Source organism: Amblyraja radiata, chromosome 3 (assembly GCF_010909765.2).
Source record: "Amblyraja radiata isolate CabotCenter1 chromosome 3, sAmbRad1.1.pri, whole genome shotgun sequence".
Classification (NCBI taxonomy): Eukaryota; Metazoa; Chordata; class Chondrichthyes; order Rajiformes; family Rajidae; genus Amblyraja; species Amblyraja radiata.
Window position 1 is genome coordinate 88,290,252 of NC_045958.1, and position 15,382 is coordinate 88,305,633.

Below are 15,382 nucleotides of genomic sequence, written 5' to 3' on the forward strand. Positions count from 1 at the left end.
CAGATTTTGTACAATTTTATGAGTGTTCTCAATATTGCCTGTTTTTATTTCAGATTTCAAGCATTTCTACCCCTTTTGAACCCTTTAAAATGCAGCACTGTGCTCAGCATGTTGCTCTTGAGTACATGAGGGGAAATCTGGGTTTGGATCTCATCACAATAGAGTGACTGCTCAGCACATATGGGTGGCGCAGTGGTGCTGCGCTGGTGCAGTGCCAGCAGCTGGAGGTTGATTCTGACCGCAAGGTGCTGTCTGTGCAGAGTTCACACATTCTCCCTGTGACTGTGTGGGTTTCCTCCAGCTCCTCCAGTGTCCTCCCACATTCCAAGGATACGTTAGGTTAATTAATCATTGTAAATTACCCCGAGTGTTGATTATTGCCAGGTGAACTGGAGATGGGATATTAAATGGGCTGTGTGAGAGCATAGGCTGGTGGGAATTGGAAGAAAAAAATGGGAATGATGGGATTACTCTGAGACTCAATAAACTGAATGGTCTCCTGTCATGCGAGGAAATATGAGTTGGGAGCAGCACATTGGTGCAGCTGGTAGAGTCGTTGCCTCACAGTGCTGGAGACCCGGATTTGATCCTGACCTTGGGTGCTGTCTGTGTGGAGTTTGCACGTTCTCCCTGTGACCGTGTGGGCTTCCTCCGATTTGTAGGCTAATTGGCTACAATTTGAAAAATTGCCCATAATGTGTAGGCAGCGGGACAGCAAAGAACTAGTGTTGACATGTGATTAAAGTCAGAGTGGACTCAGTGGGCTGACGAGCCTGTTTTCATGCTGTATCTCTAAACTAAATACCAGAAATCATCTGATTGAAATCTCTGTTTCATTGTAAAGTTTAGCAGTAACCTCATATGAGGCCAACATTTGTTTCACTGAGATTATAGGTTAAATTGTTATAACATATTTGTGGGCCAAAATTAATTAAGTTTTACTGATTGAGGGGGGGGAAATAAGAGGTCTTAACTCAGATTGGCACAACGCTTCTTGACTTGCATCCCCTTCTTTCTTGCCCCCAGTCTGCTTTGCAATTTATCCCATTTATTCCCCTCTTCCCCACTTTTCTTTCCATGCAACCCACCTCTCACCCCAATCTTCCCAGCTTTTTCCGTAGTATGCATCTCCTTCCTTTACACCACGTGTGTAATCTTGGAACTGAGGTGCACCTGGTTAGCCAGCTTGAGCCTGGTGAGCAGCCTGCCTCACTCACCACCAGATGGGGACTGAGACACTAGTGAGGCTTTACACGAGATGAGACCCGCGTGGTAGACTGGTCCAAAAGGTGAGGGAACATGAGGCGCAAAGTGCATTGGCAAACTAGATCCTAATTGGCTTGGTGATAAGCGCTGAAGGATAGTGCCAGATGTGTGTTTTTCTGACTATGAGCAGTGATGTTCCACAGTTCAATTCAGTTTAGTTTATTGTCACGTCTACCGAGGTACAGTGGAAAGCTTTGGTTGCGTGCTAACAGAGATCAGTGCTGGGATCGTTGTTGTTTGCCATTTACATAAGTAACGTGGATGAGAAGGTAGGTGGAATGATTAGTCAGTTTGCTGACAACATAATAATTAGCAATGTTACAACATTTTGAGATTTTAAAAACCAAGTCTGCAATTTATCCCATCAGATAACACATAAAAAGAAGCTTAATTTGACACCTAATTCACTTTCATATCTTCAGTATTAAAAAAGTTATGGCCGTTTTCATACTCGGAAATTAGCATCTTGTTCCCTATTGCTTTTTCATTGACACAAAAGCTGTGATCGAGGACAGTCAAAAGCCCATAACCTTCTTAAAAATTAAGAGAACTGAATAAAAATTTCAGTTATTATAGATTGAAGCATTCTGAAACAAATATAAAACATCTTACTTGGATGACCTGAAATTAAAGCATATAATTAGTTAATTACCTAATTGTAGCTAATTACAAAATTGACCGTTGTGACGGAAATAGTAATAAACACCCAGACTGCCTTGAAAATTCAAAAATGTGATATTCTCAAGATCAGAACTTTAATATTATTGTATTATTTGCTGTAAGTCTGTAATAGATAGGTAAATAAATTACAATTTCTAGCAATAGAGTCTTTATGGAGAAGATCAGTTGCTAGCTGGTACATTGGCATATCATAATCAGTAGCATCATCATACTCCTCAGATTGTAACCAATAAGCAACTGTACACCTTGTTTTTCCTCAACTTTTCAATTTTGGCATTGTAAACTACAAGTTTTTGTTCTTCAAACCACGCATGCCATGCCTTTCTGCCCACTACTTTCTCATTAAGAATGTCCTGTAGATTCCATTTCTTAAGGAAAGGAGAATTTTTAAAAATAGCTTAAGTATCCAAATAACAAATTAATCCCATTCACACAAGAATTCACAATATAACATGATTTTTAAATCTCACTGTCATGAATTTATATGCCAGATTGAAGGAATTTAATGTTTAATTCCCATAAATTAATCCAAACACATCCACTCAAAATATAATCAAAATTATTGTTTTTTGCACAATACATGTGACTCAAACTGTTGTGAATATTTAGTTTAAAAATAATGATCATGGAGAGAGAATAACACAAAATATAGACAATTTAGACGGCTTATGACATGATTGTCCAAAAAAAAAAAGAGCATTTTAATCATCTTGTCGAGTGGGTGACTCTGGAACGCGATCGATTGGAACGTTGCATTGCGGTGAATTTGAACAACATATCGGCAGGAAAAACACTGCCGTTTCGTTTGGGGCCCAAATAACATTTTTGCAACGTAAAATTAGATTAAAGCCATCCCAAGAAGCAAGATTATATGTAAAATAAACGACTTATCCTTTGTTTTGTCTCGTTCTTGCGATCCGTTCCGTTGTGGGCTTTGAGGGCATTAGAAGTCGCTTTTTATTTTAATCCAATTATTAAATTGTCCAGCGAATTGTCCAGGGGGGGAGGAGGGAGTAAGCGGTGCAAGTCCAGATGGGGCACAAGGAAGGGTAGGGAAGAAAGGGGGAGGGATGGGGGGGAGGCAGGTGATGGAGAAGGGGGAAAAAGTGTTGTTTTAATCTAGTTTAGTTCAGAGATACAGCATGGAAATAGGCCCTTAGGCCCACCGAGTCCATGCCAACTATTGATGAGCCGTACTCTAATTCTATGTTATCCCTCTTTCTCATCTGCACACTAGGGGTAATTTACAGAAGCCAATTAACCTACAAACCTGCACGTCTTTGGAATGTGGGAGTAAACCGGAGCACCTTGGGGAAAACTCATGCCGTCACAGAGAGAACATACATACTCTGCACAGTCAGCACCCGTAGTCAGGATTGAATACTGGTTCATGGCACTATGGGCAGCAGCTCTACCACTGCACCACTGTGCTGCTCAAAGGGTTAGCAGTTACCTACAAGTAGTTAGAGGTTACCTAAAATTGGAGAATTCAATGTTCATACTGTTGTGTTGTAAGCCACCCAAGCGGAATATGAGGTGCTGTCCCTCCAGTTTGTGCGTGGCCTCACTCTGGCAATGGAGGACGCCAAGGACAGACAGATCAGAATGGAATTAGGAAAGGGAGTTAAAATGCTGAGCAGCTGGGAGATCCAGTGGGCCTTGGCAGACTGAATGCAAGTGATCGGTGAAACAGTCGCCAAGTCGACACTTGGTTTTGCCAATGTACAGGAGGCCACATCAGGAACACCGGATGCAGTAGCTGAGTTTAGAGGAAGTACACACAAACTTCCGTCTCTCCTAGAAATACTTCTCAGGTTCCTGGATGGAGGTGAGGGAGGAGGTAAAGGGAACAGGTATTACATCTTTTGTAGTTGCTGGGGAAAGTGCCTGGGGAGGGGGTAGTTTAGGTGGGAAGGGATGTTTACAAGGGAGTTGCGGAGGGGGCGGTCTCTGTGGAAAGCGGAAAGGGATGGAGACGTGAAGGTGTGACTGGTGATGGAATAACGTTGGAGGTGATGGAAATATCGCAGAATTATGTGTTGGATCCAGAGACTGTTGGGTTGAAAAGTGCGTTCTGGAGGATCACTATCCTTGTTGCACCTGGGTGGAGGGGGATGGAGAACAGAACTCCAGAACAGAGGAGACACGGGTAAGTGAATGATCTATGACCGCAGTAACTATATTTAATAAAGAAAGAGGACATCTCGGATGTCCTCGAATGGAAAGCCTCATCTTGGGAGCAGATGCGCTGGAGATGGGGGAATTGAGAGTAAGGAATATTGTCATTGTAAGAGGCAGCATGGGAGGAAATGCAGTCTAGATAACTGTGGGAGTCGGTAGGTTTGTAATAGATTTCAGTTGATAGTCTGTCTTCTGTAATGGAGACAGTGAGATCAAGAAAGGAAAGAGAGGTGGCAGAGATAGTCTAGATGGATTTGAGATCAGGGTGAAAGTTAGTGGTGAAATTAATGAAGTCAACAAATTCTGCACAGGTGCAAGGGGCAGCCCCAATGCAATCATCGATGTAGTGGAGAGAGAGTTGGGAATGGTGCCAATCTACACCTCAAACACAAACTGTTCAACTTTATTGACAAAAGGGCAGGGATAGCTGGGGCCCATGTGAGTGCCCATGGCTGCACCTTTAACTTAAGCGAGCATTGCCACTTTCATTTCACTGCACATCTCATATGTGTATGCGACAAATAAACTTGACTTGACTTGAACTTGGAGAAAGTGAGAGAAGTCAAAGAGAAGTTGTTGAGTGTGAGTACAAGTTCCACCAGGCGGAGGACTGTGTTAGTAGAGAGAAATTGATTGGGTTTGTTTGATGAAGATCCGTTGGGTCTTGAGACCTACCTTGCTGCAGATGGAGGTGTAAAGGGACTGGACGTCAAAGGTAAAGATGGGTCAAGGGGGTCACAGAAATGGAAAGTTATTGAAGAGTTGGAGGGTGTGTAAGGTGCCTCGGATGTAGATGGGAAGGGACTGGATCAAGGGCAATATAATGGAATCAATAGAATCAAGAGAAGAAGGATAGAGTAATAAAGAAGGTCATTTGGCATAGATCAAGAAAATGAGTGTAAGAGTTAGGATGTCATGTTGCAGTAGTACAAAACACTGGTCAAGTCACACTTGGAGTATCGTGTCTAGTTCTGATTGATACACCACAAGAATGATGCAGAAGCAACAGAAAGACCGCAGGAGAAATTCAACACAATGTTATTGTTGCAAGAAGGCAGCAGGAGGTGAAAATAACAAACTGAGATGTAGTTGGGATGGGTGAACGCAGTGGAACCGCTGTGACTGGGTGCTGTAGTAGAACTGGGGCAGGTTGAGTACTTGGCAGCCCTGCCAAATAATAATTGCAATCAATTCTGATCGACTGTCTGTACCTAGCAAAATATACCCCAGTTACCACGCAACTGAAACCAGTCTTTTATATAATTTTCTAAAGGGCTGTTCCATATTCTTCCCAGACGTTTCCCAACAAGTGCTCCACTTGCATATATTTTTGATACAGCCATCTGTGTTAATTTGCATGTTATGATGTTGATTGCATGGGTTTCTCCCAGGTGCCCTGGTTTCCTCCCACATCCCAAAGAGATGTAAATTTGTAGGTTAATTAAACATTGTAAATTGCCTTTAGCGTGTAGCTGAGTGGTTATTCTGAGGGTGGGATTTTTGTGGGATTACTGTAAATGGGCGGTTGATGCTCAGTACAAACCTGGGCGATTGGCCAGTTTCCATGCTGTATCTCTCCATGACCATAACTCTGAATACTTAAGTCATGTTCTTCGTTTTCTAGTCATTCCCCTTTCCAATTCTCACTCCCCATCTCACTCTCTCAATTGGTTCCTTCATTCCCCCATCCTTACTTCCCCTCCCTCCCGTCTAACCCCTCTATTCCTATCCATTATTTCCTCCTCACTCCCCATCCTCTTCACCTCCCTTCCACTCTTACATTTTGCATTTCTTCTTTCATCCCCTGAACCCGCTCTGAAATCCTCTCCCATTCTCACCTCCCCTCCAGCGTCATCCACATCACTCCCGAGTTCATCTCTAAATACATTTCCAGCTCCATCCTAGCTGATGGCCTCTAGCTTTCCGAATGAGTCACAGGAATAGTAATTTACCAGCAGGAACACAGTTGGTTTATTGCAGAACCCATTGCAGGAAACTTAGTGACCACCAGACACCTACCATGAGAGTTTGAGGGACAAAAAAAGACAAGAAAAAGAGAGAGCTACCCAGTATCACAAGAGAAAGAGAGAACAGCAACAGCGTACCAAATAACCAGCACCAGAGATAAAACACCCCATAAAACCCTCATCGCACCCCTCTACCTCTCTCTCCCTATACCTCTCCTCTCCCTTCACCTCTCCCTCTCCCTCTCCCTCTCCCTCTCCCTCTCCCTGGGCGAGAGAGAGAAAAATAAGTGTGTGTGAGATAGAGTAATGGATGTGCAAATCTCTTGAGGAGCATAAGGTAGGTATGTTACAAAACTTACCTTCAGCGGTGCTCCAGTTCTGCCACTGGCCGTGTGCGCGACTTTGGCGCCTTTGAGAGGGGGGGGCGGGGTTTAAATGCGTTTTTTCTCCTACCTGTCCTGGATATATTTTCCCGGAGTGCAAGCTTTCGCTGAAGAATTGTTCTGACGGCCGTTCTGTGAATGTTTTTTTTAATTGCCCGACAATTTCGGCACTGGAGTAATTTAAAAATCAGTTTCTAAAGCTGTCAACGGGGAGATGATGGGCTACTGTGACTTTGGACATTTGTTTCATCTAAGAGATGTGGATTTCACGTACGGGACAGGTAAAGGAAAGCCGTTTATTTTACATAAAAAACGTGCTTCTAAGAATATCTTTCTAAGGATGTCTTTAATCCACATTTTACGTTGCGAAACAGTGATTTAGGACCCATACGAACCGGCAGTATTTTTCCTGCCGATATGGGGGTTTAAATTCACCGCAACCGCAACGTTCCAAACGATCGCGTTCCTCAAAAACCCACTCGCACGATGATTTAAATGGCCATTAATTTATGGGAATTAAACACTAAATTCCTTCCATTTGGCCTATAAATCCGTGTCAATGAGATTTATAAATCATGTTATATTGTGAATTCTTGTGTGAATGTTATTTGGACACTTAGGCTATTTAAGAATGTCAATCTTTTCTTAAGAAATGGATAGATGTTTAGATCTAGTAATTGAATTTTGTAATTAGCTACAATTGGGTAACTAACTAATTATATGCTTTAATTTCAGGTCATCCAAGTAAGATTGTTTCATATTTGTTTCAGAATGCTTCAATCTATAATAACTGAAAATTTCTTTCAGTTCTCTTAATTTTTAAGAAATGTATGGGCTTTTGACTGTCCTTGATCACAGCTTTTGTGTTAAGTCAATGGAAAAGCAATAGGGAACAAGATACTAATTTCCGAGTATGAAAATGGCCACACCTTTTTTAATACTGAAGATATGAAAGTGAATTAGGTGTCAAATTAAACTTCTTTTTATGTTTTATCTAATGGGATAAATTGCAGACTTGATTTTTAAAATCTCAACATTTTGTAACATTGCTACATAAGGAATGGAAATTTGGAGGGTAAAAAGGGGACAGTTAAGGTAAAGGACAATCCTAAAGATTTTCGAGGACCGAGCACCACTCACACGATTTCACACAATTGCATGTACTCACACTCTAGCTCTGTCTCTATCTCACATACCCACACATTTGCATATGCTCATGCCTACCCATATACACACACACACACACACACACACACACTCACACTTACGTTATGGCAGTATATATTCTGCGCTTTGTATTTACTGACCATTTATTAGTCCATTGTTATGCCTTTTGCATCCTGCTAATTCCATCCTTCTATTTAATATAGCCATTAATTTGCTCCCAAAGACTCCCTTGTTTCAGACACAACAACACTTGCACTGCTCCAGTGAGTGAAGCTGAGTTGGCATCCATTGCTGACCTGATCCACATGGTTCTCAGATTCACCCTGTGACCCCACACCACCTCAATGTTAGGTATTACTGCAGAGTTAAAATTGTCATTTTTCACCTCTTTCTGCAGTAATCCCATTTATTCTCCCAATATTCCGATCAACTCCTCCCAGATTCTATCAATCATTTGCTCGCTCTAGTGGCCAATTATCTTACCAACTCTATTGAAGTAGCCAACACTAACATAGGCAAGGCATAGACGGATGCGGTCCTGGTGAGGGCAAACGTGATTGGCAGAGATTGGCAAAAAGGTAGTCATGGACACAGTGGGCCTAAGGGCCAGGTTCTGTGCTGTACAACCCTTTGACGCTGCAACCCACAAGTTATTGAAGGAAACCGGAGCACCTGAGAGAATCCTACATGGTCACAGCTAGAACATGCAAACTCCACACCAACTGCACTCGAAGTTCAGGATTGAATTCCTCCCTCCCTCGTACCCTCAATGCTTTGATTTCCTCTCACCCTTGCATCTTGCTTGCTTGCACTCGCCATCTACCAACATTGGCTCTCCACCTTTGCTCACATCTCGCTTTCCTTTCCCTCTCTCTCCATTTTGCCATCCTGTTCTCTCTCCTGCTCCTCGCTGTTCCTCTGACAGCCTCGCCTTTCCTCACACTCCTCTTCTCCCTTCCTTTGTTCCCTTCCCAGTGTTGAGGCAATGCCCCCAATGCATTCTCCTCCTCACTGATGTTTTCCAAGACCACTGGTGGTGCAGTGAGGGGCAGAAGAGACAATTGGAGATTTGGTTGGGGCAAGGGCTGTTTGCCTACAAGGAACAGCTGGAAATGTGCAGTCACAGGAATGTACCGAGCTGTAGTCAGCAACTCTTCCCAGCAGATGAGATCTTCAAAGAAAGGTCTGTCATTCTGTAGCACCTCAGATTTTTCCAAGGGAGATCATGGATGACCGTTTTGAAATGTTGGAACGGTGGGGACAGATTTGTAAATGGTAGATCTTCCGGACAGAATGATGCCAATGGCTCCTTGCGATATTAGCTGGGTGATTAACTTGGCACAGAGAGTGGCTCGCAACATTTTGAAAAAGCATGACGATATTTTTTGCATTTAAAGGGTTGGTGGAGACTTGGTCTGATATTTTTACTCAAAAGATAGCACACTGTACCTCATTTGTGCAGCACTGACTGTGTAATCCAGAAATGTGGTGCTCCCTCAGTATTGATCCTCCAACAATGCTTTCCCTCATTACGGTTCCCACAGTGATGCAGTGCCCCCTCAATGTTGCTCCTCTACCAAGGTGGTTCCAGCAGTATTCACCCCCTAAGAGTCAGGCACTCCCTCAGTACTGTCCCAATGACATTGCAGCTCTCCTGTGACATGCCGCTCTCTGAATGCTATCCCCCTCACAACGTAGCTGCCACTTGTTATGTAATTCCCTTTGGACTGTCTCTCTCACAGTGAACCCTGGTTTGCCTTTCCTATAACAAGGCAACACTCCCTCAGTGTGGTGTTCCCTGAGTATTGTCCATTGACAACTCAGCACTTCTTTGGTACTAATCTCCCTCAGTGTTGTCCATCGGTCAGTGCAGAAAATCCTCAGTAGATTAATCTTCAATACGGTGCATTTGACACTACAATATTCTCTGGTATGGCAATATCTCTGTACTACCCCTCTGAGAGTACATCACTCCCTCAGAATGGCTCGTACTCTGTACTGCCCATTGTCACTGCAGCATGCCCACATTGTGGAGCTCTCTCAGTATTGCCCCTTTGACAATGCAACACTCTCTCAGTGTCGATTTCCCTCAGTACCACCTCTGTGACAATGCTGCACAACCTCACTACACTACAGTTATCAGCCTTGATGTTTGTGTTCCTTTCATGGCAACTGCCGAGAAATGATTAACCGTCACTGGCTGATTGGTTCAGTGAATCCTTAAGGACCCTCTCAGTTGCTAAAGTTCCTCTCCTGGTTCTTCCAAAGACCACTGTCTGTTTCTTGTCTACTGTGACTTTGGACTCATTTGCTTCATCTAAGGGATGTGGATTATCTTGTTTTTTAAATTGACCTAATACCGGCCAATGCAATATTTATTAGTAATGAACATTGTTGTGGATAATTGAATTGGATTATTTACCGAGCACCATCTCTGAACCACTGATTGCTACTTCACTGAGATGTGACTGTAACTCTCCAGAGTCAATCCCCTTCCAATGAAACGAAACAAGATTTGTTCTGCAAAACAGTTCCTGATGTCTTCCCAGTATCCATCTGTCTGCTTTATTACTTCAGCTGCAGTTCAATGCAATGAAAGCCACGCATCTTGTTTCAAAGTATACCTTTATAATAGTCTTTTAAGTCAATTGCCAACTCGGCTTTAACCCTTCCCCACCACTGCCTTCTCCGCATCCATTGACAGCTCCTTTTTAACTTACTGTGCCTTTGTACCTGAAATCCCTCCCTAAATACTACCTTAAGCCACTTTTAATGTCCCAAAATATCACAGGGTTTCTGCCATTGGGGTTGTGTAATATGGGGCCTGATGAATTCAATGCTCTTTGATATACCCAATGAAATGGTGGTGGGGAGAGCCAGGTTTTGCCTGTTCACTATTTTGGTTTCATCCTGCTATTCTGTCGCAGTCTCACCCTTGCCTATCATCAGCTTTTGTTTTGTCCTCTTCCTCCAAACCAGTGGCTCTTGGAATGATTTCTGAGTGAAGACCCACTAGAGCACTCAGTCTATTCTTGTAGCATAGGATTGCAGCACAATATTACCTTCATCTAGATATATATCTTTAGTCAGAGGGTGGTGAATCTATGGGATTCTTTGCCACAGAAGGCTGTGGAGGCCAAGTCAGTGGATATATTTAAGGCAGAAATAGATAGATTTGTGATTAGTACGGGTGTCAGAGGTTATGGGGAGAAGGCAGGAGAATGGGGTTAGGAGGGAGAGATAGATCAGCCATGATTGAATGGCGGAGGAGACTGGACTGAATGGCCTAATTCTGCTCCTATTACTTATGAGCTTATGATCATACGATTACACTATAATAAATCAAGACAATCAAATATTCTTCCCAAATTATATTTAATTATAATTGTGGAGTTTAAAAATTGGCAGAAGTGGGCCAGTTGAACCCAATGCACATTTTTTCCATGGTGTGACATATAATTCCTTTAAACAGGCAAGTTATTTTATCTTATGTTGGTGCATGGAAAACGTTAGCTCAGTGTTGAGATTGGTGGAGACACCTGGGCAAGTAACTGAAGTATATTTTGTAAAAGCCCTACCTTGCAGTCTTGTATGCTAATGTGGTAGGGAATGGTTAAGACGGTGGATTGTTTGCCAGTCCATATCTCTGTCAAGGAAGAAAGTGCTTTGGCTTGGTGGTGTTGAGATTTTTGAGAGTGGTTACAGTTGCATTCCTCTTGGCAATTCCATCGCATCTCATACCTGTTCCTTTTAGATGGTGTGAAGGACTTTGGTTACCAGGAAGTGAGTCACTCATTGCAGAAGTGTTTACTCCAAAGTCATGTAGCCTAATTGGCTTTGGTAAAATTGTAAATTGTCTCCAGTGTGTTTAGGATAGTGTTAGTGTGCAGGGATCGCTGGCCGGAGCGGACTCGGTGGGCCAAAGGGCCTCGTTCCGCGCTGTCCCTCTAAACTAAACTAAAGTAAAAGTTACCAAAAGGAATGTTGTTTTATATTGTTAAAACTTCAAAATAAATGTTCATGTGCCAGTGATGAACCAATGCTTGATAGATTTCAAAACAAGCAAAGGATGAAAAGGTCATCTTGTGTTACATCCTCCTGTCTGCTCTTACACCTGCTGAATTACGTGACGTCTTCAGTTGAGCCTGCTCACTGATGACACCCAGCATGTTGATGGTGAACTGAGCATTAGTCATATTGTTGAATCTTAAGCAGAGACAGTCAGGTTGTTGGTGGTAGTCTTGCTTATCACTTCTGAGGCACACTGACTATTTATGTGTGTGTAGACATAGAGAGTTACATTATCTGAAGAGCTACAAACAGACCCAAAGTCTAGGAACATTTGTAACATAAAAAGTGTTTAACAGAGGAGTAAAGCCCCATTATCTCCAAACCTGGTTTGTGTTATCTCTCCCAAATGCTGCATCTATGGGAGGGAAAACAGAATGTTTTATGCGTTACTTAACTTCATCTGGTTATGATTTAAGAACATCAAGCCAGATTTTTAGAAGTTATACCTTAGTCTGGACACTTGGCTCTCTTGGGGCACATCAAAGAGGCTGTGCTCTGGATCAAGGTGATTGCTTTTGACCAGCGCACCAGTCAGGCCTCCTTCACCCCCCCCTCTCCCCCCCCCCTCCCCCGCACTTCTGTTCATATGATTAGAGTCAGCGGTGCTGACACTTTGCCTTTTGCAGTGTGTAAGATCTTTAGCAGGAGTGACACCAAGCAGGCAGCTGGAGGGACCTGGAGGCTTGGCTGGCTTGTTACATAGTGCCAGCTAGGCAGTGTGGAACGTGCAGGCCCTGGGTCTTGCCTTTCAGCAGTGCTTTCATTAGCAACGGGCGCTGACGAAAGCCTAGCAAATGCTGTCATTGATCCTCGCAGTGAGGGAGATATGTGCTGTATTCAGGTCATGGCCTGTAAGACTTTGATGCAGCTCCATTTCAGGTTGCTGACAGACGCATTCTGCCAATTCGCCCAGCCTGACACAATTCCCTCTCCCATCAGATCTTTGCTCCGAGTTGCTAACTGCACCGATTTCCCACTGGATCGCCCTTCTCTCGAAATATTAACACTTGTTTACTGGGCTTGTTGGCAGAAGGATACTGTAAATAGACTCTCCACAGCATTTACAGGAGGAACCTGTGTCTGTTCAGTTTATCTCAGCTGTGCATTAACCCTTCAAGTCCCTAATTCCTTGGAACCCTCTCAATGTCACTCACTATAATTCAAAGAACCAGCCCTGCAATTCTAGCCCACGGTTTTACTTCTTGCACAAATTTAACTTGATAATCCTGCTAAGTTCCTGGAGTCTAACGGAACACACAAACATACATGGCTGATGCATATATTGACATGCACAACACCACACACATTTGTACAAATACATGCATGCACATGATGAGGTTGCATAGACACAAGCTACACAAATTCTAAATACAAAGATAACACATTATGTGCAGTATTGCAGCACATACATGCAAGTACACACATGCACATGTAGACGTACGTGTAGATGCACATGTAGACCCACACGTAGATACATGTGTATACACACGTGTAGGCACACAAGTAGTTGCATAGACACACATAATGACGCACATGTAGACAACATTGATACGTAGGCACACGCTATACAAGTAGACACATATGTAGACACACACACACATAGGCCCACATGTTGACACTCTGACAGACACACACACTTGGCCCAGAATATATTAAGATCGAGCTATCCCCAGAACACCTCTATGATGTCAAGGAATAAAGTTAACTTCCTTGGTGGTTTGGAGCAGAGTTCTGTTCACTCTTTTGCCATGAGTTACCTCCAACCCACTGGAGTTATTTGTTAAATTGATCACGTTTTTTGAGGCTGGTTTGACACCTCGAGATTGTGATGGAAACCCAGCTGTGTTTTTATTAACACTTCTCCTAAATTTTATAAATGTGGTGTCTACAACATGTCGCAGTAACTGCACTAAACTATTCTCACTAGCTCTTTAATCGAAGGATGGTGGTGCTAACAGACCTCTGGAGAAAGTTCTCAACGTTGACTGGAGCCATCTCTGAGCTGAGCACACACAACCTGGGTAAAAGGAGGCTATTTCTAGCGATCTTATTTCCATTGAAATTCTGCTGTGTGTCTGTTTAATGAAAGACTTCCTGCAATCTGTTTTAATTAGTGACATCTCTACTCATAATGACTAATAAACAGTGCAGATGAGCTTATGTATGTAGCAATTTGGTGTTTCATTTATTAACAGAAAATAACCCTTCTCGTGACAGTTGATAAAATAATATCGTAAAAGGCAAGTTATTGTTCTGGGATTTTAATTTTATTGGATATTCTTACTCTTGGGCTTTGAGAGGAACTTGATTTTATTTAAAGTCTGTGTGTGTGTATGTGGGGGGGGGGGGGGACTGGCTCAAGGCAGCAGTAGCATTCCTGAATCCTATTGCTGTCATTCAAGCTAATACAGAGGCAGCTCAAACAAAGCCTTGCTTCATTTATTCCCTTTGTTTATCATATGTCATCAGTGCCTTGTACTCACCATCATTTCAGCCATTAATATTTCTCCAGATGATCTCTCATGAAGATCGGTTGCAAAATTTCCAGTGTGGCAAGCCAAGTATCTGAAGGGTGCAGCATCGAAGAGCAAGTGGCCCTGCCGTTTGTTATTCTGCGTTAGGTTTTCCTCATCAATTTATGGTGCAGGATATTACAAAGGCATAACTGGTACTTGGCTAATCCAGACTTGGTTAATATGTGTTATTGATCCAATGAAGCTAATGGGACAATGATCCATGTTTGTCACCTTTCATGGTTACGTCTGCAACTTGGGTATTTTTCACACAAAAATTTGAAAAGTGAGCAGTGGTGTCTGAGGCAGGCAGTGATTTTAGGATGGGGTGGATTATTCTAGATTGTCTCCCAGAAGTGAAGGCTTGACCTCAGCCTTGCCTCACCACGCATGTTTTGGCATAGGTGGAACAGAGCATAGAACATACAGCACAGGAACAATCTTTTTGGCCTACCATGTCCTTGCCCAACATGATGCCAATTAATCTCCTCTGCCTGCATGTGATCCATTTGCCTAACTAAAAAACTTCTACATGCATCTATCATATCATAATCATATTTTATTAGCCAAGTATGTTTTGCAACATACGAAGAATTTCATTTGCCGTACAGTCATACCAATAAAAAGCAACAGGACACACAAAATACATTTTAACATGAACATCCACCACAGTGACTTCTCCACATTCCTCACTGTGATGGAAGGCGAAAAAAAGTTCAATCTCTTCCCTTCTTTGTTCTCCCGCGGTCGGCGGCCTCGAGCCTTCCGTTGACCGGGCGATCTTGGCTCCCATAGCCGGCGGGATCGAGGCGATCAAACTCCTGCAACGGAGGGGGGGGGGGGAGAATCTCAGCTCCCCGCGCCGTGCGGGGCTGGTAGAAACCTTCTGCGTATCTGCATATCTGCCTACATTACAACCTCGAGTAGCGCATTCCAGGTACACGTCACTCTCTTTGTAAAAAATCATGCTCGTAAAAACTCGGTAAAAGGCTGTGCATCTTCCCTATCTATTCCCCTCATTATCTTACACACCTCAAAATGATTATCCCCTCATCCTCCTGTGCTCCAAAGAATAAAATCCAAGGAATAAAATCTCCCTATAGCTTAAGCCTTCATGTCCTGGCAATATCCACGTAAATCTTTTCTGCACTCT

The 15,382-nt window shown here is 43.0% G+C and overlaps 1 protein-coding gene across 8 annotated transcripts in view; it reads left to right on the forward strand.

The window, feature by feature from the left end:
* bnc2 (basonuclin 2) overlaps positions 1–15,382 on the forward strand; it is a 543,948-nt gene that overhangs the window by 363,123 nt on the left and 165,443 nt on the right. The window lies entirely within an intron of this gene.